Source organism: Centroberyx affinis, unplaced genomic scaffold (genome assembly GCF_046629955.1).
Source record: "Centroberyx affinis isolate AG114_WGS23_722 - 3 ecotype Tasmania unplaced genomic scaffold, CSIRO-AGI_Caff_v1 ptg001981l_1, whole genome shotgun sequence".
Lineage (NCBI taxonomy): Eukaryota > Metazoa > Chordata > Actinopteri > Beryciformes > Berycidae > Centroberyx > Centroberyx affinis.
This window is the reverse complement of record NW_027280327.1, coordinates 246,778-263,519: the sequence shown is the minus strand read 5'-3', so window position 1 is coordinate 263,519 and position 16,742 is coordinate 246,778.

Below are 16,742 nucleotides of genomic sequence, written 5' to 3'. Positions count from 1 at the left end.
TGCTGGGAGATGCTCCTCACCCAGGCTCGGCCTGTTCTATCCCGTTGAAGAGCTCCAGCCGACAAAGAGAGGGTTTGATAATGGCAACAACTCCCTCGAGATGACCCCATTTCCTTCCATAACTGCTGGGCCAGAGCAACGTCTGCTCAGATCCAAAATAACTGTCCAACCCCTTATTTGAGAAAGAAGGGACTACTGTAACTGCCAGTCTTACAAATACAGCCCATTTTTTTCTGTTCCAACCAAAGAAAGTAGGAAAGTCAAAGAAGACGATGCTCATCTGAAGACTAGTCAACTACATATAAAGAGTCCATTTACAAAACATTGTGTACCGATTTTGGAAAATAACCATTACCTGAAATTCACTGTTCAGTCCCTCTAAAATAGAGGGATTGAGTTATTATTTTGTCAACCTAGGACTGGCATTACCTACTACCTTTTAAAAAATACAATAATGGGTTTTATTATTGGTAGGGCCCACGTTTTTGAAATGGGAATATCTTATTTTGGTTTTACATGAATGGGTTCCACTCGCTTACAGTACACACAAGTCAGTCACAAGTCAGCATTATGCATCTTGAGGATGAGCAGCACATACTTGCAATTTGATCTCAATGTGAAGTAGCACAACAGTCAGTATGAGTGGGACATGCTGACCCAGTAAACCAAATCGCTATTACATTATGCTGGACAGCGTCACAACACTTCAAAGCTAAGCAGTAAGCATAAATAACTCATGTGACTTGATGCACCACCCGGGTAATTCCACAATCTTTGCTCTGATGGTGATTGCTTTAGAGTCTTGGCAGAGGTAGAGGAGTCAAAATAATTGGATCAGAGCATCACACATGCCATGGCCCATACACTTGTCTCTTATTCATAAGCTGTCTTTGCTTGTGCAGGAGTTGTTTGGCCCCTGTCTGGCCCAGTTGGCAGGCTGTGGGAAGACTTGGACCAGTAACATTCCAAAGTAAATATGTTATCTATGAATAATTTGAATCATTATATGCTATATCATCTGAGCAGAAATATATATCCATATCCACGGATCATGCTATTTATTATGTAGAGCAGATCATGGCAAGAAGCTTGTTCTGACTGTCCTGCCAGGTCTGGGACAAATCAAATTCTGTTATAAACTGGCAAATGCAATCGTTCCTATTGGAGAGCACTGGAGTTTCAAATTATTTGTGCTGCACAAATTGTAAATAGAATTTTTCACTGAGATTTACTTGCGAGGACATGAGGGACAAGGAGGCCATGGCTCTGCTTGTTACTTAGCTTGTGAGTCAACTTCACCCATGGCAAGAGAACGAATGGAGCATGCAGAAAACAATAACTGTTATTTGTTTAAAATTATTTTAGGTAAAAGTGTGCTCAGTTTGCAAATTACTGGGGTACCCGCAGACCCCAGAGGTATACTTTTTGTCATATCTCACAGGTGCTTTATTCTATCATTCCAATTTTTCATGACTTTGTCAATCAATTTGTTCGTAATGACTTCATATCATTGTTTCCTGTTTCTGTTTTAATTAGTGCTTTTTAAAAATACCAATGCATTGGGGTCCTGGGGGACCCCAGTCAAAAGCACCCAATTCCACCTATGCAGTTTTAATAGATGGGGTAGGGGCACTCTGTCAGTCATTTTGAAGGAGACAGACACAGATGCAGCAGACACAGATTTCCTCATGTGCTCTGTCGATGACCCTAAATACTGCTCACACAGGTAAGATGATGTTCAAAGTCAGAAATACAATACATCATTTAGTTAACTGTAACTTTCCTAAAATAATAATAATCTGTTGTTTTTTTTCAGATGACATTAATTACATAACTAATAATGTTTTGAGAAGAAATAAGTTAACATTTTGCTATGATGGTTGTTTCTTACAGTATTTTATTCTTGGGGTCCCCAGGGACCCCAGTCGGTAGTCCTTGTATGTTAAATATGTTGGTAGGATGAGGGTTAAGTGCAAACTAGTACATATATACAGGGTTAGGTTATGAATATGCAAAGCACACAGCAAAGGCACATCTGACTTAACTTCCCTGTTCCTACATATTACTAGATAGCTCAACAGATTATCTTACCCATGTGAGTGTATTTTAAATTCATGTTCCTAAATATGTGAGTTTTCAATATAGGCTTATTTAGGTCATTCATTAAAAAAATAACTGATCAGCAGAGGCACAGTGAGTTATTCATGCTGCCTTTCATGAAAAGTAATTTGCTAACCCTGATATAGAGCCACAATTTTAAAAAGGGAGATGACTTTAGAATTCCCCTTGATGCATGGGGCCCTTGATTTTAGATACAGCACCTAGCAATGCCAATTTTCACAATCTTTACTTGATCCGGGATCTTGGCTTTCATTTGAGCCTAGTTACATCCCTGTCAGATTAATCTCTCTCCACAGTATCCATTTAAACACTATTCAGACAACATTTCTTCATTTCTTCACATTTTAGAAAGTTGCTTCCAGGCCTTGAAGTATAAGAATGAATTGCCAAATACAACACCACTCTTTTTCCATGTGTCAGTGTGTCATGTGTGTTCTCGGAATAATTTGCTGAATGTTATCTAATGGCTCAATTATGCTCAACATTAAATAAGTATACAGATACGGACGGAGCCTTCTGTCCGTACTCTGTGTTCATTTCGTCTGTATTTGTGCACGTTTTCTGAAAGCTTACGGATACGGACGAAACGGAGCAGTACCACCGCAGTACCACCGGAAATCGTGGGGGCAGTGTAGCCAATAGTTCAAGCGAGACCAGCGAGACCAGCGAGACGAAGACATGTTGTTTGTTGTTCACAACAAACATGGCAATGGTGGACAGAAACTTTTGACTCTCTACTGCCCTCTAGTGGATGTATTACTTAACATCCATGCCAACGTAAAGGATGCATGGAAGTATGTGGGCAGTGATGGTTACATCGTTTGAAACGGACATATTTATTTTTGTACGTAAAGGGAGCATAAATGAGCCTTAAGGTGTTCTGAGTTTCTTTTTGTTGTTTTTTAATGTGAATTTGAGGTCATTTTTTTGTCTGCCTAAATCAGCAAAAAGTAACATGCAACTGCAGTGCTTCACTCTATCAGTCCAATATTCTCTACAATAAATGCTCACACATTGTGATATGGGAAAAAGTGACAAGAGGCATCTTGACCATTTCATTTTTCTACATACACCATCTATTATAGCTGAGAGACAGCAAAATGTAAACTATCTTCACTACTGTGAATGGTCATCTACTATAGCAAAGCGACACTGAGACAATTATGTGAATACTGTCACACGTACGTTTTCACACCAAATTTAAGCATATGACCACAATTCATTCCAAATAAATAATCCCATAATGTCTCATATTTTTTCATAGTTATATAAAGTTATACAGTAATTGTAACTTTTCTTCAGGCAAAGGCATACTCACTTTTTCCAATACTCACTTATTGACTATTCATAACGTGATTAATCTTCTGTGGTATACAATTCAAACACACGTCTGTTCATCTGAAGCTCAACATCATTTAATATGATACACTGAAGTAGATGTTAGTATTCACATATATGCTTCCTTTCCAGCAGAGAATAAAGACAAATGTAATCCTGTTGATGTCCCTATCTAGATGAAGGTGTCCAATAAATCATGCAGCATCACCCCTGGCTTGTTCCAATCGCTCTTTAATGGAGGGGCTTCTCACAAGGCCCAATTAAAAGAATCCACACAGCACAGATTGAGAGTTTGATATGTGAATTATTTAACAAGGTGCATAAATATGAATCGCTGTTATTTAAGAAGGTGTAGAAACATGAATTATGAGCATAATCTCTTTTTTTCCTCCCCGCAGGGGGTTTCCAATGTGAACACTTAGAAAAGCTCAAGGAAATCGAAAAATGCTTTTGAATATGTGGGATGCTCGCTCACAATTAGTAAAGATGAACTTTGCAGTGATTTTGAAGCACATTAGGTATAGCATCAGTTCAATGTCAAAATCAGCTTTAAGTATGAATGTGATGTGAACAAGGCCGTATTTTCTTCTTAAAACTAAACAGTATCTCTAAATTGCTCATAGGTGTGAATGTGAGTGTGGACTCCAGGAACACTAGAAGTCGCTGAGGTGTCAGAGCCTAATAAATAATATAATAATCTCAACTGACTTGCAGGTTGTTGTTTTTGTCCCACCAGCTCTTGTTGTCAGTAATTGTAAACAGGTAAAACTACTTGAAAAGCACAATATGTTGCAGAACATAAGGGAGAAAAAAACCCAAAAACATACATATATATATACACACACCTATACACACACACACACACATATATATATATATATATATATATATATATATATATATATATATATATACCTGAACCTGAATTTATACCTGCTCCTCTTAGAAATATGAGTTTTGGGGTTTAGTTTACAAATGGAAGCTAATGAATGACTTGAATGTAAATCAGCATTTGCTGGTTGACTTGTCATGGACTATTATGGGTTTATGCATACTAAAATATAAAAAAAAAATAATGATGTGAAATCTTGCATGTGCAGAAAACATATCAACCCCCAACCATCTCAAAGTAATTTATTGTGTCTCAGTATACCACGGTGGCCTGTTTTTTGATGTCAGAAAACTTACAATACTTGGGACTTTTTGGTGTTTGGCACCAACTAGACCATATCCTCTATATTGGTCCTAATCAGCAGTGAAAAAGATGTCACCTGAACTAGTGCCTCTGTCACACACACAAACCAAAGCCTAAACTTGAAGGCAAGTTTACTTAATCAAGTTGAAGGAGTAGTTATACGCACATCACGTAGGTGCAAGGCTATCAGAAGAACTGTGTCAATGAAAAAAGGAATAAAAAAAAAAAATGGTAGTAGTATCATGATGGCTCTCCCTACATATATGGGTATTTTTCTAGACCCTGCCACACATACCTGCATTGTATGTTTTCCATTGTTATTTTTTCCTTATTGTGATTAGATCCAGCTGACTTTTTATAGAAGGGTTTAAAACCCAACTTCTTACATGAATTTAAGATTTCTTCTTTTCCTTAACTGAATACAAAATTTTTTTTTGAACGTAGGTTGTGTAGTATTTTCTGATATATGGGATTTTGTATGTGATATTATGTTTATATATCTGATATACATGTATGTTTGATAATTTTGAAGTATGGCTTTTGTACTACTGTTTTTTGCTCTATGTATTTGGTTTCTATGTACTTTATTGATTTGTTAAGTATTTTTTCGATGTTTATCACCCTGGGCGGTTTGGATGGTTAACCACACCTGCCACCATAGAGCTTGTCAGCCTATGGGAGTGCATGATGTATAAATATGGGCGTGGTTTCTATTTTTCAAACTTTTTTGACCTGACGAAGTTCCAAGTAGGATCGAAACGTTGTCACCATTAAACTTTTGTGGCATGGAGCAAGTGTGCAAGTTTACTTAATCACCCTTCAAAATCAGTAGAGGCGGACTTCTGTGGCCACTCTGGTGAACTAGTGCACACTTGTCTGCGCCTTGTGTTTTATTTTATCAAACCTCATTATTTTGAAAAGAGAGAAAAGAGAGGCACCTGAACATAGTCTAGTGGTTGTAAAGTATTTGTAATAGCATTTGAAAGAGATATAGCTCACTCAATATTTGGGTTGATTTGTCCTTTAAAGCGAATCAAATGAAGTGACTTGTATTTCAACAGCATGGCAAAGCAAAGACTTGTTATCAGGGAATGGCATTCAAATAAATTAAACATTCAAACAACATTTCCACTGTATGAAAACGAATTCCTCGCTCTCAGTTGTTTTCTTGTCCAGAGAGAGAGAGGGGGGAAAAAAACAAAATAAACAAGTGTTTGAGACATTATTGTATTTCATTTTTTCTCCCAGTAATCATGTTTTTCATCAACTCATGCACGGATCATAAAACTCCATTATGTACATTGCCATTTTGCTTGTTAAATGTCAAGGGATAAGACTTTCATTAGTCAAAGCACATATTTAATTAACTTAAAGAGTATAAGTGGACCCTGTGCTATGTAATTAAACAACTGCTAGTGACATATCTATTCCAATAGCTGTCACAGTCAAAATAATACAGTATCAGTTGAATGGTGTGTACTGACGGGGATGTGGATATCAAGCCCCATTGAGCCTACATACACGTACATATATACATAATACACATATACTATATATAGATAATTGACCATGTATAGCTGAGGTACTGTGCGTGCTAGATACTAGAAATGCGATGATTTTAAAATATAACAGCTCCTACATGTATTTATCAAATGCGTGTATAACCCAATCTCATCTCATATACGTACAATAATGTGTGTGGTGGTGGAAAAAGTACTCAAATCTTTTACTTAGCAATACCATAATGGAGAAATACTGCATTAAAGTAAAAAGTCCTGCATTCATAATTGTATTTAAGTACAAGTATGGCAGTATGCAGTAAAATGTACTTAAGTATCAAAACTAAAAGTACTCATTCTGAAGAACAGTGCCTTTCAGAGTGTTAAATTATTGATGCATTAACCTATAAGAAGTATTTTAATGTTGTAGGTCTAAGTGCTCCATATACTGTTGTGTAGTTTAAACTCCAACAATGCATCATATTTTATGAGCTCATTGTATGTCTTGCATGTAAAACCTTATTCTGCAAAGTAACTAGTAACTACAGCCATGAGATAAATACAGTGGAGTAAAAAGTACAATATTTCCCTCTGAAATGTAGTAGAGTAAAAGTATAAAGTCTCACAAAACGGAAATGCTCAAGTACAGTGTCAGTACCTCAAAATTGTACTCAAGGACAGTACTTGAGTAAATGTACTTAGTTACTTCCCACCTCTGAATATGAATGATACTCAGGTGGACAGTTGAAGCCTGACGCATGTTATAGAAACCCAGAGTGAGAAAATAACACGTATGCCCCCTTTCACCTCAAATATCGAGGCCTGCCGCTGCATTCGGCTTCAATTTACAGACAGAGCAGCGGCTTCAAGAAAAAATATGGAGAGTTTAGAAAGTAATCCTTATGGTTATCTATGTGGAAGGCAGTGCTGAGTGGGGCGAGGTCACCAGCATGGCGGCATAAGGTCATCAGCACCATGCCAGTCCGCCTGCTGCTCCTCAAGCCTGACCTTGTCAAAGTCGAGCGTTGAGCTGCTAATGCTCCTTAACCCAGCGTGTGCGATGCTAGAAGATCTCACCATCGCTATATGGCAGGATACGGCCAGTGGCGTTACTGATGAAGCTAACACTACTAATTGCCTCCGCGTGGTTCCCAGGCTTGACCCAAACTTGGCCGTCACTCCATCTCCCTCTCTTCTGTTTCTCATTCCTTCTTTTGCCAGAGCTTCCCCCCTCCACCCCACCCCCTCCTCACATACACACACACACACATAGTGGGACAGCTGGCCCAGATCCAGCAGCATCAAAATATTGTCAGGACCGCTCTCTGTGCTCCCTCTACCCTCCTCTCCAAATTAACCTTTAAATCAAAGATGGAGTCCTTTCCTCTCCTCCCCTGCTTCTCCCTCATCTTGTCCTCTGGGTGAATTAATAAAACCTTAATTTCCTCATTAGCCCTGTCAATTCATGCAGGGAGTAATAGGCACTACTTGGGGAAGTGCTCTCTCACATACAAAAATGTTCCGCTTGACAATTAGCTTCCTGGGAGCCTTTGGGGTGGGGAGGGTGGGCTGGTCTTTTGTTCTAAGAGAGCCTTTTGTTTCCGATTCGTTGTTCACCTGCACATCAGCAGAAGAGAAAGAATGGGGTTGAGAAACGGGGCATATGAGAAGGCCCTGACTGGAAACTAGATGATACAGTACGTGATCCTGCAGATCATTTCACAGGAGCTCTCTCCCTCTGTATTTTCTCGGTGTTATGACGGAAAGCCTCACAACGGGACGTTATGACCTGCGAACTCAAATAGTAGGAGAGGGGGAAGATGCTCACGATCCCAATCAAGCTCCTCACCCCGGTCGTCTCACCTTGTTCGGGTGACCTCTCGAGTTTTTGATAGGGGTTCTGACAACTCCGTCTCCCTGACACAGCTGAGGTAACACCGTCTGACCGCTCCCGGACTGTAAAATCATTAGTGTTTGAAATGGGGGGAGACTCCAACCCTCTCAATGCGCCCTGACCTCACTAGCCAATTTGACGCACAGTGGCCTTCCAGGTGGCTGCTGGGAGGTTAAACAACTCCAGCCAATTAATTACCCTTGTGGGCGGTGCCAAGGACGCTACTGTGACTGTATGTTTTACATCAAGCCGGGGTACTTTGGTGGGAGAGTCCAAGTGTTTTTTGTTTGTTTTGCAGTCCACCACGTTCACAGAAATTTTCAACATTGCAGGACCATCTCGCACCTCATTCATGTTTTTAGTAATTCATTGTTTCAATGTTTTCTTGTCTCTTCTGTACTTGACGTTTTATGTTTTGACAGTTCTTTTGAATGAAAGCAATTTTGAAGGTCATGTCCAATTGCAGCAAATGGATTTCTCATTATGTCTCTCCACCACTGTGTTCTAAAAGGAATATATGTTTTATTTTTTTGTAGCATGAAATTCCCACCAATCTCTAACATATACATTCCACATTATTTCCTAACACCACCCTCTCTGAAACTCCAACTACCACCAGTGGTGGAAAGAGTATTCAAATCCTTTACTTAAGTAAAAGTAGCAATACCATAATGGAAAAATACTCCATTAAAAGTAAAAAGTAAAAAGTTTACTTAAGTAGAAGTATTAGCAGTAAAATGTACTGAAGTATCAGAATGGTCCCTTTCAGAGTGTTAAATTATTGATGCATTAACCTGTAAGAAGTATGTATATATCTAATGTTGTATGTAATGTTGTAGGTCTAACTCCTCCATATACTGTTGTGAAGTTTAAACTCCAACAATGCAACATATATTATGAGCTTATTATATGTTTTGCATGTAAAACCTTATTCTGTAGTGACGAGTACAGCCATCAGATAAATTTAGTGGAGTAAAAGGCACAATATTTCCCTCTGAAATGTAGTGGAGTAAAAGTATTAAGTCTCACAAAATGGAAATACTCAAGTAAAGTACCAGTACCTCAAAATTGTACTAAAGTACAGTACTTGAGTAAATGTACTTAGTCATTTTCCACCTCTGACTACCACATATGAGAGCAAAGCCGAGGCCCAGACCATGCAGACCAGCTGCACCAGGCCAGCAAGCATGTGCTCCGAGATTTTCAGTATGTGTGACATTTGTTTGTGTGTACACGTGTACACATGTGCAACGCCAACAACCTTCCCCTGCTGTGGACTCGCAGCACTCCTTGGACATGCACAAAGACCCCCCACCTCCCCCCACCCTCCCTAAGGGTAGAGTGGCAGTGACAGTGGCACGCTCAACTCCCCCTAAACCTCCCTGACAGGTCACATGGTGATTCACGCTGGCTGTGAGTCACGTAGGAGAAAAACAATATAGGGTGGGACAACTCGAGCCTTTCAAGCAGAGTTCTGTGGTTAGATGTTGGGGTAAAGGTCACAGACTTTTCCTCTAAGGTATACTGTCACAACACCAGGGAAGTGTTGTCGTCTACTTTGAGAAGTTTAGGTTTTTGTTCTGTAATGCTTGTCATGTAATGTGTTAATTTGTGTGCAAAAATGTTACTTTTTTTTCCCAAGCTCCCTTGCATGCTTATCTGCTTGGAGAGCTGTGAGGTCCATGGCACAGACTTTGTCAGGGTTGTTATAGATAATATGCAGTTTTTACTTTTAAACCACAGGCAACTTGATCATTTGATGATTTAATTAAGTAATATTACATCATCTTACAGTAAGTCAATTTTTATGTGCTCAAGGATCGAAAAAATCCGACCTGACATCAAAAGTCAGAATTTTATAGTTTTTAGCAGAGCACATTGACAAAAAGTACACTTGATTAGCAAGGCCCAGCAGAACTCTGTCAGAGTGATTTCCCAGAATAAATATGAGATGCGACAGTTGATGTTTGTGGCTTTGTGTGACTTGGGGACTCAGTTGAGCGGTGAACATTCAAAGCTGGCACACGAGGGGGGGGAGGTTGGTGCGGAGTGTACTGGCTGGATGAGGGTGGTTGGTGGTGTTGAGGGATGATGGTGTTCTTTGTTGAAGGGTGTTTTCTCAGTCTCAGCACAGCAGGACATCCCAGACTTTCACTGTCAACACATGCCTTTAAAGTTGCAAGTTTTCACAAGAAACATCAAAAGATTCTGCTCATGTTGTTAAGATTCATTTATTTTTTTTCGCAAACCATTAATGCTACTCTGAAACCATGAGCTCTTTTTTTTGATAAATAATCACATTTTACAGTTCAAAGCCTGTAAGGATGGACTGTCGGCAATTGTAATTAGAACAGTTTGTTTTCCACAGAACCACAAAATAGCAAAGAAGTATCAAAGACAGATGAACACAGTTGGCTATTGTAAGCGTAATGCATCAATAAAAGAAAATATAATGTGCTCATATCCTATAATATGCATTTCTCCACAAGAAGCAGCATCTAGTATTCTATGGTAAATTGGAAGTTGTACATGACTGATGCGTGATGAATCAACAACCACATATACATGAAATCAGCAGCAATTACTTTAGGCTAAAGCAACATATTTCATCATTGTAAGTTAGTCCTATTTACCAGTTCTGTCTACAGACTGACCTAAATGCCTTGTATTTGCCATGCCCATATTACTTTTTGCACCTTACATGGTTTGTATGGAGAATTTCTGACAAGTTCCAAAGCACAAACTTGTACTTTTTTCAAATCAGAAAGTTTGTCTCTTGAAGTCAGTAGTTACTTCTTCTATCTTACTTAATCCATGCATTTCCACTAACCTGAAAATCCAAAATGATATTTTCAAGGCAGTGTGCTTTGAAAATGTTTAGCACAGGAACACCTTTTGAGGTACAGGAGTCGAGTGCATATTCACCCTCTCTCTCTCTCCTCCCTCTCAGTGTTTCAAAGTTGTGATAAGATGTGACAGTCTATCAAACCTCAGTGAGGGTTTCATACCATCCATGCTGCAGTGCTCAGTTATCTCGGTGGCATTTTGCTGGCGATATAACAGAGAATCAATTATGAGTACACAGATACGCGAAAGGTTTAGTCTGCAAAAGATGCTTCTTGACAGTTTGATGATATGATGGCAGTAAATAAGCTGCATACATTTTTCCAGTGCTAAAAATACTATCCCCTTGAGCAAACGGCTGCATGTTAAGATAAAGAGAGGGGAACAGCCTGTACAAAGGCACAGAATGTGGAATTAGACTCATGAAAAGGAACAACAGTAATGATAGTAATGATTTGGGTGATGTGAACTTATCATGGTTCTGGGTTATTCTTGCTATATGCTCTCCCGCTACACTGCATAGTGAGATATAAAATGGAACGTTCCACATTCATTATCAAATAATAAAAAATATGCAATGATTAAAGCAGTTCATCATATCACTAACACAGGAGTTTGGGTAATGGAAACCAATATTTAAAACCTAATCCAGCATTACTGTTGCAGTCTGTACTGAGAGAATATGTTTGAAAGGTGCCATAAGAGTCAAATATATGGGAGAGAGAATGGGGATCCAGCATTATCTAGTCCCTCATTCTCTTTTAAGCATGAGGCAGAGGGTTAGTCGAAAGATTTCAAGATAGAATCAGGCACCCTTTTGGATTTTAAATGAAAAGGCTGTCGAGACTTCACAGCCGCTGTTGATACAGTCCCATTGAGCTATGAACACTTCAAACAACTCAGGAAAAGGCATGTAGGCATTCCCAAAAGGCTTTGTAATCAAATGTCACAAGACCTTCTTGGAAACACAGGAGCAATTTTTCTGTACTCTGCCTATGGCAAAGCCAGCGAAATGGCAAAAGCCAACACATCAGAGGGCTTTGTTTGTTTCTCATGTCCTTAACCTTGTTGTCAGTGACCGGATGTCTCTTGGACTGACCCTATGATGGATTGTTTGTTTGCCTGAGTTCAGTTTTTATGCATAAGTGAACAATAATAGGCTATCGATCCTACAATCATAAACTGATGTGTCAAATATGTGTCTCACGGAGCTTGGCCAGCAGTCTTTCAATACCAAAGGCAAACAGTTTCCAAGAAATTTCAGCACCAGAACAACAGGCTGCTAATAAAAGATGTATTCATCTTGGGTCAATAAAACATAATACAAAAAGAGATTCCACATTTAACAGATCGCTAGAGATTGTCATTCTAAAAGGTAAGGCTACATGGGCTACTGTATACTGTACTGTGTCATGAGAGGTGCTTGTTTGTTCACAGACTCCTTGCTGTCCCTGAAGACTTATTGATTGCTGTGGGGTCATCTTCCTTGCTCCCAGCCAGCAGAGCACTCCTTTAAATAGGGACAGAGAGGAGCTTGGCTGAGTAAAGACAGCTGCTTTGTTTCCTGTTTTGTTTTTTTTTGTTTTTTTTTCTGGGGTTTGAGGTGGAGATTTCTCAGGCAGAAGGACGTAGAATGGCAGTGTCGTTTTTGGCCTTTTGGGCTGGCTGTTGAGATTAATAGACAATTCTCCCATCGCCACCTCCGGGCGTAGAGGACAGGAGTGGACCCTTATGCCACACTTACATGCTCCTCCAGTTGCGTATATGGTGGTGATGACAAATGGGAAAGGACACACATTAGCCCTCTGCGTACCCCACGCAGCTTCCAACCCGGTAATGGATTCACCTCCATGCCATCATCACCTTCTATTAGGCCCGGGACAGAATCAATAGTTTTCTAAATGCAGCTGAATCGTTCATCATAAGAGGTCTCGCACCGTCCGCCTCTTCCTCCTCCTGCTACTTCTCCGCCCTGCCTCACTCCTTTTGCCTGCTCAGATATAGCGGCAGATTCAGAACAACTGAGTATCCATTTGTGAAAGCTCCCCAAAAGAAAGGCTTGATTGAGGTGAGTAGATGTGCTATCAGTTTCACAGTTCTGGGCCTTCTGGCGGTGCCATACATAAACCAAAGGTGGAGATTTTCAGACTTCAGAAAAGCGTACCTTTTGGCGGATAATCTTAACTGACATGGGCTAATCTTCCCTTGGAACACAGGAACGTTTTAATACACATGAAAACACAATATCCCCGACCACATGGTCTGAGTCTGAAAGAAATGTGTCTGGAAGAGATAAGTTATTAATGCCGCAGTAGCAAGAAGTGTTAAGATAAAAGTGGCATTTCCATGGATTTACCAAATCAAAGAGAACAGCATTGTGTGGACGATTAAGGAATTATATTCAAAATGAGTTTTCTGCTCAATTAATAATTAACAAACAGTACAGAGGTTCTGCATTATCAAATATAGATACCTTTCATCTTCAGTGCAACTATTGTGGTGTCTGAAAAGTTAGTCTCTGAGGAGAAATTGCACACTTATTTGTATCGTGACAGAGCCATGTTTATCTTTTTGTTGTCTTATTTTCTGATATGCATACGCTATTTTGTGGTTTGTAGACTATACTGTAACTGTATATACGACTGTCCTGTTGTTTTTCATAGGAGAATATTCAATTGGACAAGAGACTAACACTATAAATGGACAGTAATAATATATTTGGAAAAGATAGCATAACACTATGTAAAGACAGATTATGTAAAGGTGGAGACTTTTATCCAGTGGTGGCCATTGCTAGGCTATTTCTGAATACGCCCTCGATATATTACTTGATCAAATGAGTCAATATGCACAATCAAACAACTGTCAACCCAACTCAAGAGGTCGGTCTAATTCTTAGATCAGGCTGTCCCCAAAGGTCTGCACAGCATGGGAGCCATGTGAAGTCAGCTGTGGGCAGTACCAGTTGGACCTGGCCTTTATTCTGCCAGCATTCTTCTGGGAGGCTGGGCACTTGCTGCTAAGACATGATTAATTGCGGCAATGAAGCTCATTATGGAGATTAAGTAGGAGTTACAGGAGCATTATTGATCACTGTCCTTTAAATAACCTTAAAGTTGCTTGTTTGTGCATGTTTGTATGTCACTGGTCAATGCAGAGGGCAAAACGGGTGGAAGAGATTCAATGGAATGTTGCTCCAAGACATGAACGTACGGCATGAAATCAGTCATGTGTGGTCATTTGAAACGTGTTCACATGATTGCAGTGACATACAGTAAGGCCATGTTCTCATGATTGTTGCCGTACAGGCTTACAACAATCAATGCAAAAGATCATGTATAAATCTAAGCAAATTAAAAAACCTGTAACCTCCCCTTCCCCCCACTCCACCACCACCGCTGTAACATGTTGCATAATATAATACTGCTTTTTCCCTGTGATATTCAAATATCATATGTCAATATCAGAAGTCAGAGACAATTCTGTGGGAAATTCCCTTTACTGATGGTTCACTAGCAGATTGTAGTTTTGTTAAACAAACATTTCTTGGAGGAAGAGCTGCACAGGAGGCAGAAATAATCTCACTGGTTGTGTAAACCTCAATGGACAGAGCCAAAGATTCAGTTTTTCTGGCTAAGCACAGTTAGACTGAAGCCCAGTGAAAAAGGCAAGGGGTATTATTATGACGCCTAGCGCTCTTGCTACTAACTAAAACATGCAATCTAGCCATACTAGCCAAGTTCAAACTAGCCTATATATCTATAGATCTAGATATCTATATATCTATAGATGTAGATAGGTAAGCTATTTAGGTAGCCTGACCTTCTAAGATCATGAATACCAAGGTCAAGAAAAACAGAAGTCATGGTTATTCGTATTTTTCATGTATATTTTGACCAGACCTCCTTCCTTGCAAATTGCCAGTTGGCTCCAAATAAACTTTGGTTATTTGTCTCCGCTCATTGAGGTTTAACTCAACCAATGAGATTATTTCTGCCTCCAGAGCAGCTCTGCTTCCAAGAAATGTTTGTATAACTAAAACTGCAATCTGCAATTTAGTATACTTCTTGTAAGCCAGAGGCATTGGTTTATGCCATTTTCCACTCTATGCAGTTTCCAACGCAAACACCACACCAGGCAAATATATAATAGCTGTTGCTCTTTAATTTTTCTTAAATACTATGTAAATATTGTTCATATACTTAGGAATCTCTGCAAATCTCCTCAAGATCAGGGTTTGGTACATTACTATGTACATTATTGGCATCATGCACAACCTATACACCTTAAATAGAAAGCTGGTTCCTATCATATTACCATTATTTCACACCTTTTATTTAAACATGGAATTGTAATACTTCGATTCTATCATTTTTTCCTCATCTTCTGTTACCTAAATCCCTTTTTTTAAATCCTCTTATCCCTTCTAGCTTCTGGAAACCCCTCGCATTGGCGATAACACCCAGAACCTCCAAGCACAATACATGGAATCTTTTGTGTTTTCCGAATTCTGATCCTACCCCTCCAATATGAATTCACTATCGATGATTTCTTAAAACGCCTTTCGTAGTTCATCCTTGTTACTCTTGCAACCATTTTATCCACAAGTGGTAAACTGCAGTCAAAGTGCAGTATTTGTATTACATTGCAGTAAAACACATACAATTGTGACTCTTGGAAGTGGTATGGAGGCATACAGTAATGGCTAAGGTAAAAACACTTAGCAGTCAAGGGGGGTTTTAGGCCCAAGGTGCTTATCAAGGTCAACACTTGGTTGTGGCTCACACATTAATTAAGGCTGGAAAAAAAACTAATCTGAGACGTCTGCTGAAAACTTGTTAGAGAGCAACCCCTAGCAATAAAAGGCTAAGACCCACAACAAAGCTTGTGAATATAACACACCTAGCAGCTTGCCTGCCATTATAATATCCAAGTCACTATTTATTTGTCAAAGAAAGACACAGTCTGGCCAAGGACAACTGCAGGTATTTTAAAATCACCTCAAGAGGGCAGCTCCTCAATAGAAATAGCTCTAATCGATCAGGTCTGAATCAGAGAATCATATCAGTTCTCAGTCTGCGTTTGGTCTAACTCAAGGTAACCTTATAACACAGTCACCTGTTTAATTAGAAAGATTGAAAATGTGTTAAAGTGTCATTTCAAATTGAGTTTGATAATCTGTCCTTGTTAAAGCAGTTACTAGTGAGACTGGGGAATTCCAATGAATAAAGATGTCTACTGCTTTCACACCTGGAAGATTAAAAAACAACAAAAAAAACAAAAAAAACACAGGACAGTTATTTCATGGCTGCGTGGCTTCCAGACTACATTTAAGGTACATTTGGCCAGAAGAAATTACTATATCAAGGATTTCAATGCCACAGGGCAGTAAAAATGAATAAATAAATAAATAAACACTGGTACTTTCTAGTGCATATTTGACCATATCAGCACCGATCAGTTCAAGTCAAGCTCCAACACTCTCCATCAGCACCACAAGCCGTCAAATGAGACAGGCCAGAAGATCAGCACCTGCTCCTACCACGGGGTCGACGGGTGTCAACCTGTCACTCATTCTCCAATTTGCCTCGCCACTCACCATTGGCTTCACGTTGTCAGTCAGACCTACCACGGCACGCCGCCCTGCTCCAAGAAGGGAAAACTCATTTAGAGTGATGACGATGGTGGCTCGGGCTCGCAGCGTTTGCCATGTTCGTCACGTCCTTGAATAAAAGAGCCTATTCCTATCAGACTAATAATGCTGGGCTGCGCATGTCACGCTCGGCACTGGCATGGGGGCGTTTTGAGCATGTCAGAGTGATAAGAGAATAGCAGGGTGCATGTTCTCATG